Source organism: Pseudophryne corroboree, chromosome 8 (assembly GCF_028390025.1).
Source record: "Pseudophryne corroboree isolate aPseCor3 chromosome 8, aPseCor3.hap2, whole genome shotgun sequence".
Lineage (NCBI taxonomy): Eukaryota > Metazoa > Chordata > Amphibia > Anura > Myobatrachidae > Pseudophryne > Pseudophryne corroboree.
This window is the reverse complement of record NC_086451.1, coordinates 228157265-228169113: the sequence shown is the minus strand read 5'-3', so window position 1 is coordinate 228169113 and position 11849 is coordinate 228157265.

The following is an 11849-nucleotide window of genomic DNA, read 5'->3' as shown; positions in this document are numbered from 1 at the left end:
TCACTGGTCACACTATCAGCAACTTGCAAGTAGTACTCCTAAGCAGACAATCACAATATATATTATACTGGTGGTCAGTGTGGTCACAATGGCAGTGTGGCACTCTGGCAGCAAGTCCTGCTCTCAGACTCTAACTGCTCCCCACTGTCAGTGTCTCCCCCACAAGTCAGATATACATTATACAGTCACACTATCTATCTATCACTTCAGCAAGTAGTAGTACTCCTCCTAAAGTACTCCTCGTAATGCTCCCCAAAATTACTACTGTGTCTCTCTCTACTCTAGTCTCACTCTCTTCTCTATAAACGGAGAGGACGCCAGCCACGTCCTCTCCCTATGAATCTCAATGCACGTGTGAAAATGGCGGCAACGCGCGGCTCCTTATATAGAATCCGAGTCTCGCGATAGAATCCGAGCCTCGCGAGAATCCGACAGCGGGATGATGACGTTCGGGCGCGCTCGGGTTAACCGAGCAAGGCGGGAAGATCCGAGTCGCTCGGCCCCGTGTAAAAAAAACTGAAGTTCGGGCGGGTTCGGATTCCGAGGAACCGAACTCGCTCATCTCTAGTTCAAACTCACCAAACCCTCTTGTTGCCACAGGTTTAAACAATTTGTATGTCTGACCCTTTGTTTTCTGGATTTTATCAGACACATTTTAATACCTACATTCTACAGTACCTCTGGTTCAAATCTGCCCACCCTAGAGAATGATACCCTATCGTTGTCAGTCGTACGTATCCATTCGTCACAGTAAACTTCAGCGTGTGAAACATATTTTTCACACATGATAAACCTTGCTGATCTTCTCGGTCCCAACTCTTCTACCTGAACCCTGACTGCTATACGTCCCTTAGTTGAGCAACTGGCTCCCATAATTTGTGGGTCTTGCCTTCTCGGCTAATCCCACAAATACCAAAATACTCAATATAAGGCGACGGTGAAAGTTCTCCGAGCGCTTCCACCCACTCTCAACCACGTTGGCCGGTACTACCATACTCTGTCGATAGCGAAGGCGATGTACCCAACTTAGGGCTCCTATCAGACCCTACAGCACCATGATTTCTCTCGGTGGAGGTTCTGTTTGAATATTTTCCTGAGAGAGGCAGCGAAAAATAACTTTTCGGTATCTTTCAACTGGAATAGTTTGTAGGGTAAAAAACAGAGAAATTAGATAACTATCCTTCACCCTTTCCAGTGGAAGCCCACCAGGGAGATTTCCCGACGTTATCAAAGAAAAACCCCTTTGTCTATACAATCACGTCTGCGTTTGCTTTTCCACAGCGCATATGACACAATGGTATCACGTTGTGCTGTGCAGAACACACGGACATGTGATGCAATAGCACAGCCTATAGATACTAGTTATCTATATGCCCTACGATTGCTGCAGACCACCTGACCTAGACCACTCCAGATCACCAAGTTGTATGGGACACTTAGACCACTTCAGATCACTTAGACCACTTAGTTCTAATCACGCAAGGTAGCGAACCTTACGCCACCGGGCCTCTACTAACCCAGTGTTACCACTTAGACCACTTAGACCACTTCAGTTCCTGGGTTCAGCTCCACTCGCTCCGCTTTCACTCACACAAATACGCTTTGTTTTTCTGTACAGAAAATTTTCACTCGTTCTGATTGGCAGCTTTACCCCCAGAGGCAATACAGTTTAAACAAAAGTTTTATACTAATCTGCTTTAGAAACCATGTAGTTTTGTGCTATTGTAGCATGGCTACTATCCCACCTTAATTGAACAAATATTGTGTGGTTTTATTATGTGCACACAACCCTATGCAAGCTTGCGTAATTACGCAACCATGCGGACCTCTATGCCACGTGTGCGGCCTTGCGCCACGTGCACGTTTTTGTATGCTGTCCTCACGTTCCGTACCATGTGTACCAATGTGCGTACGTAATAAAACAAATCACACAACTCTATAAATGTGGACGATACTAACTATAATCGCTCACCCAGTTTTTTTTCTGTACAAACCTTAACAACCAGGCCAGAACTGCATTTGTGTCTTTACACTTACTTCCTTAAATACTGTTATTTCAAATTTACCTATATAGCAACAAATGTATCCGATTTCACACAGATCTATAATGACTGCAATAATCTATAATTTAAATGATATGATTCAGATTGGATAGCTATCTTGCAGAACATACACTGATATAAATATACACATAATTATAATAATATTATATATATATGTACCATTCACTGGTCTCCTATGAGACACCTTACCTCTTATTTGCATATCAAAGCTATTTGCTTTTCACTGCTAAAAAAAAGCAGTTGCACAGGTTAATTTGCATTTCAATGGCTATCCTCCCTAGTAAGCAGATTCTACAAGTCTTGGAAGGAAAAACAAAACCAAAAACAAAAACCCTTTTTCTTTCTTTTTTCTGTGTGCAACCTCCCACTTGATGTAAAGTATTTACGCACAGACAAGAAGGAAAGAAAAAAAAAACTTATCTCTCCATTTACTCTCACTAGGCCCAATTGAAACTATTTGTAATTGACTATGGCGTGGGTTAAATAAATGCATTGGTAACTCATAAATGGTGCTTGATGTTACAAAGGAAACTGATTGTTCTGAGCAGACTGAAAATCATCCATTTAGAAAATGACCTTCCTAAAATGGCCACTGCTCCTCCCCCTTCCACATCCATGAGGTTTACACAAGATGGTGGACAGGCCATGTGGTTAGTCCAAAATGGAGGACAGACCATGCGTCTTCCTTTGTCACAAGGAATTCACACATTATACAAGCACCAGAAGTTATTTTAGGCCTGAGTTTAAAAAAAAAAAACTATATCAAGGCTATGCAGCAACTTTTAAATGTACTTTTAAATCTGCTTAACAGATAAACAATCCAATTTGAATCAAACACAATATGACTTATTTGAACTTTGTTTTGCAACAATAAAAATACATTTTAGCATCTTAAATATTATGAGAAACACATTGTCCCTTGAATTTTCATATCATTGGCTTACTGATAACACAACACTACACGTGGATGTTATTCATCAGCGTCGCGATGCATCCATCGGAGCCGGTCGATCACAGCCGCGTTTGTAATGTACAGTGCATCATTAAGACCTTGATATCCCGGATGAGCCCCCATCTGTAAATACCAAATTGCTTTCTAACAAATATTTAAAATGCCCACTCTAATATATACTGCAGACACCAGGCGCATCTTATTACCATATATGATAAAAGTGCACTGTACATCGCAAAACACTGCATCCCATAAGAGAAAACAATACACCCACACATTATCTGAGTTCCAAAGCTCATTGATGTATATATTTGTTATTAAAAGGATATGGATTCAATATATTACAATGTACAGTATACATATAGTTACAGAGTACATTTTCATAGGAAGCAATTGTTACAAAAGAAATCATACAGTCACGGCCAACATACAATTACCATTCCCTCAATGCATCTTCCTCTTAATATATATCTCTCTCTCAGCAAATAAATACAGGAACTGATCTAGAAGCACCTCCATCATCGTCTGGGACAAAAACAGCAACTGGGAACTGTGTGTCTCTGTAATGTGTGATCTAGTTTTGGGGGAGGGAACTTTCTCATTCATGATGAGTCACTAGTCTGTTCATATGCTAAACAGGTTAAGCCTTGAAGACATCAAAAGGGGCTGGCCTGAGCTTCCTGTCCACTATCCTAATAAGAGTGATTTTAGCTTTCATACATTTAATCATAACTATTTGTTGCAATGTCCTACAACTTAATAACAAGTATCAAATGAATCTACACATTAATCTGCTTGCTTTAATACCAAATATGACAGGCCTAACTTGCTTCATTCCAATAATACACATACATGACATTACTCCATTATATAAATTTTAAATCATTATGATGTCTGGCGCTCGATATTATTATAGTTATGTACTGTAGGAAATAAGTGTCGAATCCATCTCTGTGGCATGTCCATGTAAATGAGTGTGTTACCATATATTGCTATGCTCGCTGCGCGTATTTGCAAGCATAGCGACTCATGATGTGTCTAGTCTGTATGTTCTTTCTATGTAATATCTTTGACTTCGACAGCATACACATATATCCCCTCAAATGTATCATTTGGTCATAGTGCTTCCCCATTTATGAGGGCAGCTAGAAATGCCCCTTTTGTAAAAAGCTTGGTATGTTTGGTGGTACATCTACAGACCCTTAATACGGGATAAGAAGGACTAAATGAATACTTCGCAGACTGTGAAGCTTTTGTAGAACTAAGATTTATTATGGCATGATGATACATTCTCCTCAAACACACACCCATACATACACGCTTTACCTATCCCACTAGGTCGTACAATAATAGATATATTCCCATCTACAATCTTTTTCTTCTTTTTCTTCTTCTGCTTCTAAAGGACCTACTCAAATATTATGAAATATGAATTATGAAATTTATGTGATAATTTTGGTTACTATCAAAGATATTTAGAATACACTATGGCATTTACTAATGGATGCGTCTACAATGCATGCATCAAATACGCATGCTATCAGAAGACGCATTTGTTAATGAATATCATACTGTAACACAATAGCAAATATTTCTTACACTCAAATGTGTTACATCCAAAAAAAAAACCCACAAATCAAATAGTGTCTTAAACATATCAGATTGTTTTGTCCAAACAGTCATTGTGTTCATGGAAGATGGACCTTTGACTGATTGAATGTGTAAATACCATTGTTTGCCTGAATTGTTAACATCAACAATTGAGGTTTGGTGATGATCTCATTGATCCCGTGATGTCATTGGGGGTCATTTCGAATTGATCATAGCTGTGCTAAATTTAGAACAACTACGATCATGTCAGTCCACCCTACATGTCAGTCCACCCCCCCCCCACACAAATACAAATGCATTGCACAGTAGCGATGCCTTTGTATTTGAGGAGTAACTCCCAGCCAGCGCAGCTCCTGCGGCTGGCCGGGAGTTAATTGTCACTGCCGCTGGCCAGTGTGGCTGCGTGAGATGTCACGCAAGCCACCGCGGCCCGACCCCCCAACGGTCAGGCCACGCCTGCTTTGGCTGGACCGCTCCCAATAAACGGCGGCTTAACGCCACCATTCAGCCCCAACCCACCCAGCGACCGCCTCTGTCCCACTGCGGCGCCGGTGCATGCGCAGTTCTGACCTGATCGCTGCACTGCGACAAACTGCAGCGAGCGATCGGGTCAGAATGACCCCCATTGTCTCTAACAAACAAAAGCCAGATACGATACAATAGTTAAAGATATGCAGATTCCTGATTCTGTGCTTAAACACACATTCATGCACATCAGAATCCTGTATTTCTTGTTGATCTAAGCCAGGGGACCATGAAGTGATATTCAATAAAATACAGACCAGATATTGATACTTGAATTAATAGTGATATGTCATATGTATTATGTATTCTGGCTTTATGGTTTACACAGCACTGACCTGTCCCCTACACAATGAGTTATACATAGCCTTTACATAACTGGTCAACTGTATATATATATATATATATATATATATATATATATATAAAGGTATTGTTCCATTAAATATCAAGTCATACATGTAGTACAGAGATGTGACCGCATAAGGACACCGTGTGTGGGATCAAATTGTTCAGGGTCACATAAGTAGTAATTCGGTGGTTGCGAGCATATTGTCAGATATTGCGGCAACAAGTTATTAGCGATACCGGATTCATGTATATTCCTGTATGATACTGTGGTCAGTTTGAACTGGTCTTTAGGTGGGAGCCCAGAGGTAAACAACTATAATCACATCACAAGATTAGGTATCGGCCAGTGTTCAAGCTGACCAGTGACCCACGGTGTACTGAATATATCCCGCACCAGGACCGATGGAAGAAGATCTTACATTCCTTATTGTACTGTTATTGGAACATTGTATAAAAGGACATGCACCTGGCCCAGGTTTCAGTCACTTTTCTCAGAGGTCATCTTGTAAGAAGACTGAGGCCTGGATTCCAGTGGCGCAGCGTATGTATGACGGTAACTGTTACTATTGTATTGATATAGTTGTATTGCTAATTGTACTTGCGTTTATTTCCCCTTTGTCTGTTGTATATTATTGTACGTATTATTGTATCTTTGAATTGTATTGTGTTGCTACAGTGTAGCATTGTTATCCCCTTGTGATCACTAGGGACTAATATACATGGTTATTGGGTTGGATCTTTAATCCAAACTTACCCCTCTGTCTCGGTTAAGTTATTTTGTTAATCTGGCAGAGTGTCAGGGACGCTTCCGACACTATACTAAGATTTAAGTGTATTATATTGCTGTAGCCATATATAATCACCAAGGTATTACGAGAGCGTCACAAATACTCAAAAGGTACGCTAAGTGGCGCTATGCCTTGGTAAGCCCATAGCTAGGAATAAAGTGTAACAGTTAGCGTAACATTGAGGAAACTGCGCAACTGATTTATTGTCCATCGGTTTACTTTAAGAACAGTTTATCACAAATCGGAGGATGAGGACGACATCTTGCCTCTGTAGAGCCAGTTTGTGCAAGGAGAGATTGATTGCATCTTTTTTAAAGGAGGCCCAAACCAACCAGTAATTTCAGCCACAGTCGTGTGGCAGACCCTGTCGCTGAAATTATTTGTTTGTTAAAGCGTGCATGTCCCGTTTATACAACATAAGGGTGGGTGGGACAATTCCATCTTGCACCTCTTTTTCTTCTTTGCATCATGTGCTGTTTGGGAACTAGTTTTTTCAAAGTGCCATCTTGTCTGACACTGCCGTAAAACTCCAGGGGTACTGCCTTATAAGTCCAGTCCAGTGGTGCTGTCTTGTGCTGCATCAGTCTAGTGGTGGTGTATTGTACTGCCATAAGTCCAGTGGTGGTGTCCTGTGCTGTATATTATTTACTCCAAATAAAAGGGTTATATACATTACTTATATTATTATCCAAATAATTTTTACAGGGTTTGCCCTGTGTGGTGTAGGGGTACGCTCGCCTGTGCTGTATATTATTATAATAGCCTCAAATAAAAGGGTTATTATTATCCAAATTAATTTTACAGGCTTTGCTGTGTGTGTGTTTGGTTTAGGGGTACGCTACCCTGTGCCACCAATATTGTGCGTGTATTACATCTGGGCAAATTCCAGCATGTCTCATGTTGTTTTTGCTGCACATTTGTGTTGCTTAGCTTAGTCATACAGCTACCTCATTGCACCTCTTTTTCTTCTTTGCATGGTGTGCTGTTTGGGGCCTAGTTTTTTTAAAGTGAAATCCTTTCTGACACTGCAGTGCCACGCCTAGATGGGCCAGGTGTTTGTGCTGCACACTTGTGTCACTTAGCTTAGCCATACAGCTACCTCATTGCACCTCTTGTACTTTTTTGCATGATGTGCTGTTTGGGGCCTAGTTTTTTTAAGTGCCATCCTGTCTGCAACTGCAGTGCCACTCCTAGGTGGGCCAGGTGTTTGTACCGCACACTTTTGTCGCTTAGCTTAGTTATCCAGCTACCTCATTGCACCTATTTTTCTTCTTTGCAACATGTGCTGTTTGGGGCCTATTTTTTAAATCTGCCATCCTGTCTGCCACTGCAGTGCCACTCCTAGATGGGCCAGGTGTTTGTGCCGTACACTTGTGTCGCTTAGCTTAGTCATACAGCCACCTCGGCGCAACTTTTAGGCCTAAAAACAATATTGTGATGTGTTCAGAATAGACTGGAAATGAGTGGAAATTAATGTTATTGAAGTTAATAATACCGTTGGATCAAAATTACCCCCAAATTCTGTGATTTTAGTTGTTTTTATGTTTTTTTCAAAAATCATCCAGATCCAAAGCCAAAACAAAACCAAAACACGAAAGGGTGGTTTTGGTAAAACTAGAGATGAGCGGGTTCGGTTTCTTTGAATCCGAACCCGCACGAACTTCACTTTTTTTTTCACGGGTCCGAGCGACTCGGATCTTCCCGCCTTGCTCGGTTAACCCGAGCGCGCCCGAACGTCATCATGACGCTGTCGGATTCTCGCGAGACTCGGATTCTATATAAGGAGCCGCGCGTCGCCGCCATTTTCACACGTGCATTGAGATTGATAGGGAGAGGACGTGGCTGGCGTCCTCTCCATTAGAATAGATTAGAAGAGAGAGAGAGAGAGAGAGATTGTGCAGACAGAGTTTACCACAGTGACCAGTGCAGTTGTTGTTAAGTTAACTTTTATTTAATATATCCGTTCTCTGCTATATCCGTTCTCTGCCTGAAAAAAACGATACACAGCAGTCACACAGTGTGACTCAGTCTGTGTGCACTCAGCTCAGCCCAGTGTGCTGCACATCAATGTATAAAAGCTTATAATAATTGTGGGGGAGACTGGGGAGCACTGCAGGTTGTTATAGCAGGAGCCAGGAGTACATAATATTATATTAATTTAAAATTAAACAGTGCACACTTTTGCTGCAGGAGTGCCACTGCCAGTGTGACTAGTGGTGACCAGTGCCTGACCACCAGTATAGTAGTATATTGTTGTATACTATCTCTTTATCAACCAGTCTATATTAGCAGCAGACACAGTACAGTGCGGTAGTTCACGGCTGTGGCTACCTCTGTGTCGGCAGTCGGCACTCGGCAGGCAGTCCGTCCATCCATAATTGTATAATTATATACCACCTAACCGTGGTATTTTTTTTTCTTTCTTTATACCGTCGTCATAGTCATACTAGTTGTTACGAGTATACTACTATCTCTTTATCAACCAGTGTACAGTGCGGTAGTTCACGGCTGTGGCTACCTCTGTGTCGGCAGTCGGCAGGCAGTCCGTCCATCCATAATTGTATTATTATAATATATACCACCTAACCGTGGTTTTTTTTTCATTCTTTATACCGTCATAGTGTCATACTAGTTGTTACGAGTATACTACTATCTCTTTATCAACCAGTGTACAGTGCGGTAGTTCACGGCTGTGGCTACCTCTGTGTCGGCAGTCGGCAGGCAGTCCGTCCATCCATAATTGTATTATAATATATACCACCTAACCGTGGTTTTTTTTTCATTCTTTATACCGTCATAGTGTCATACTAGTTGTTACGAGTATACTACTATCTCTTTATCAACCAGTGTACAGTGCGGTAGTTCACGGCTGTGGCTACCTCTGTGTCGGCAGTCGGCAGGCAGTCCGTCCATCCATAATTGTATTATAATATATACCACCTAACCGTGGTTTTTTTTTCATTCTTTATACCGTCATAGTCAGTCATACTAGTTGTTACGAGTATACTACTATCTCTTTATCAACCAGTGTACAGTGCGGTAGTTCACGGCTGTGGCTACCTCTGTGTCGGCACTCGGCAGGCAGTCCGTCCATCCATAATTGTATTATAATATATACCACCTAACCGTGGTTTTTTTTTCATTCTTTATACCGTCATAGTGTCATACTAGTTGTTACGAGTATACTACTATCTCTTTATCAACCAGTGTACAGTGCGGTAGTTCACGGCTGTGGCTACCTCTGTGTCGGAACTCGGCAGGCAGTCCGTCCATCCATAATTGTATTACAATATATACCACCTAACCGTGGTTTTTTTTTCATTCTTTATACCGTCATAGTCAGTCATACTAGTTGTTACGAGTATACTACTATCTCTTTATCAACCAGTGTACAGTGCGGTAGTTCACGGCTGTGGCTACCTCTGTGTCGGCACTCGGCAGGCAGTCCGTCCATCCATAATTGTATTACAATATATACCACCTAACCGTGGTTTTTTTATACCACCTAACCGTGGCAGTCCGTCCATAATTGTATACTAGTATCCAATCCATCCATCTCCATTGTTTACCTGAGGTGCCTTTTAGTTCTGCCTATAAAATATGGAGAACAAAAAAGTTGAGGTTCCAAAATTAGGGAAAGATCAAGATCCACTTCCACCTCGTGCTGAAGCTGCTGCCACTAGTCATGGCCGAGACGATGAAATGCCAGCAACGTCGTCTGCCAAGGCCGATGCCCAATGTCATAGTACAGAGCATGTCAAATCCAAAACACCAAATATCAGAAAAAAAAGGACTCCAAAACCTAAAATAAAATTGTCGGAGGAGAAGCGTAAACTTGCCAATATGCCATTTACCACACGGAGTGGCAAGGAACGGCTGAGGCCCTGGCCTATGTTCATGGCTAGTGGTTCAGCTTCACATGAGGATGGAAGCACTCAGCCTCTCGCTAGAAAACTGAAAAGACTCAAGCTGGCAAAAGCACCGCAAAGAACTGTGCGTTCTTTGAAATCCCAAATCCACAAGGAGAGTCCAATTGTGTCGGTTGCGATGCCTGACCTTCCCAACACTGGACGTGAAGAGCATGCGCCTTCCACTATTTGCATGCCCCCTGCAAGTGCTGGAAGGAGCACCCGCAGTCCAGTTCCTGATAGTCAGATTGAAGATGTCAGTGTTGAAGTACACCAGGATGAGGAGGATATGGGTGTTGCTGGCGCTGGGGAGGAAATTGACCAGAAGGATTCTGATGGTGAGGTGGTTTGTTTAAGTCAGGCACCCGGGGAGACACCTGTTGTCCGTGGGAGGAATATGGCCGTTGACATGCCAGGTGAAAATACCAAAAAAATCAGCTCTTCGGTGTGGAGGTATTTCACCAGAAATGCGGACAACAGGTGTCAAGCCGTGTGTTCCCTTTGTCAAGCTGTAATAAGTAGGGGTAAGGACGTTAACCACCTCGGAACATCCTCCCTTATACGTCACCTGCAGCGCATTCATAATAAGTCAGTGACAAGTTCAAAAACTTTGGGTGACAGCGGAAGCAGTCCACTGACCAGTAAATCCCTTCCTCTTGTAACCAAGCTCACGCAAACCACCCCACCAACTCCCTCAGTGTCAATTTCCTCCTTCCCCAGGAATGCCAATAGTCCTGCAGGCCATGTCACTGGCAAGTCTGACGAGTCCTCTCCTGCCTGGGATTCCTCCGATGCATCCTTGCGTGTAACGCCTACTGCTGCTGGCGCTGCTGTTGTTGCCGCTGGGAGTCGATGGTCATCCCAGAGGGGAAGTCGTAAGCCCACTTGTACTACTTCCAGTAAGCAATTGACTGTTCAACAGTCCTTTGCGAGGAAGATGAAATATCACAGCAGTCATCCTACTGCAAAGCGGATAACTGAGTCCTTGACAACTATGTTGGTGTTAGACGTGCGTCCGGTATCCGCCGTTAGTTCACAGGGAACTAGACAATTTATTGAGGCAGTGTGCCCCCGTTACCAAATACCATCTAGGTTCCACTTCTCTAGGCAGGCGATACCGAGAATGTACACGGACGTCAGAAAAAGACTCACCAGTGTCCTAAAAAATGCAGTTGTACCCAATGTCCACTTAACCACGGACATGTGGACAAGTGGAGCAGGGCAGGGTCAGGACTATATGACTGTGACAGCCCACTGGGTAGATGTATGGACTCCCGCCGCAAGAACAGCAGCGGCGGCACCAGTAGCAGCATCTCGCAAACGCCAACTCTTTCCTAGGCAGGCTACGCTTTGTATCACCGCTTTCCAGAATACGCACACAGCTGAAAACCTCTTACGGCAACTGAGGAAGATCATCGCGGAATGGCTTACCCCAATTGGACTCTCCTGTGGATTTGTGGCATCGGACAACGCCAGCAATATTGTGTGTGCATTAAATATGGGCAAATTCCAGCACGTCCCATGTTTTGCACATACCTTGAATTTGGTGGTGCAGAATTTTTTAAAAAACGACAGGGGCGTGCAAGAGATGCTGTCGGTGGCCAGAAAAATTGCGGGACACTTTCGGCGTACAGGCACCACGTACAGAAGACTG